This window comes from Saprolegnia parasitica (genome assembly GCF_000151545.1).
Source record: "Saprolegnia parasitica CBS 223.65 unplaced genomic scaffold supercont2.95, whole genome shotgun sequence".
Lineage (NCBI taxonomy): Eukaryota > Oomycota > Saprolegniomycetes > Saprolegniales > Saprolegniaceae > Saprolegnia > Saprolegnia parasitica.
This window is the reverse complement of record NW_012156489.1, coordinates 42,864-44,003: the sequence shown is the minus strand read 5'-3', so window position 1 is coordinate 44,003 and position 1,140 is coordinate 42,864.

Below are 1,140 nucleotides of genomic sequence, written 5' to 3'. Positions count from 1 at the left end.
CTTGTACGTCTGCACTGGGGACGATCGGGGTGTACGTGCCGCTGCTGGGAATCCACATTCCGTGTCTGTCCGTGCAGCTCGATGACGTGAACGACGGGTCCTCGATCGTGCACAAGTTTGTCGACGGGTTCCACGTCCCCGCGCACGAAGCAGCGGTCACTGGCGGGTTGGACGTCATGTGCATGCACGAGCCCGTCGTCCCGACGATCGTCGAAGTAGCGCCGCCCATGGTTGTTCTTGGTGGTGGTGAAGCGAATCGAGTTGTGAAAGCGTTAACGGTTCTTCCAACGAGTGTCCATAGAGTAGCGCATTGATACAAGGAGGACGACTAGTGAATCTTTCAAGTTTAGTTACAAGAAGCAAGTGGAGGCAATCTTCGAAGCTTTGCAAGAAGGACGCGACGCTTGGTGCGACGCTTGAACCAAAAGGCGCGACCGTGACTCGTCGGGCGTTGCCAGAATGCTGGACGCTTCGCCGACATGCGCACCACACTTCGAAGATTGGTTGCTCTTGCTTTTTGTCGTCTTGCTTGGAAGATTGGTTGTTCTTCCTTTTGTAGTCCTTTGCTCTGGTGTTCTGGTATTCACTCGCTTGAGAAGGAGCCCACACAACTCCACTTGCTCCTTCAAGCATCAACAACCATGGGCGCGACGACTTCGATGGTGGGGACGACGGGCACGTGCAGCGGCATCAAGAGCAACCCGCCAGTAACCGCTGCTTCGTGCAAGGGCTCGTGGGCCTCGCCCATCTGCACGATCCAGCAGCCGTCGATCACGTCCGATAGCTGCAAAGGCGTCTGGACGTGGGGCCCCAACTACGGTCCGTTCGGTGCTGCGTGCGCGTGTGTCAGCGGCGCGGGATGTCCGTCGAGCAAGCTTTGCACCGGGTGTCTCAAAAACGGCGTCTGCTCGGGTGACTTTACGACCGCGTCCGAGTGCGACACGTTTGCCAGCGCCAAGTGGTGCGGCGCCTAAGCGCAATAATGTCTATCGTCGACGTGATCACGACAGGCGTCCACATAATTGTTCAATGTACGAATTTACTCTGAAATTGCGGTTGCTACGGCCCCATCTCTCAATGGACGACGACAATGGACAACATCACAGTCGAAGCGTGGTTTCCCAATGGCTGCGAAGATGA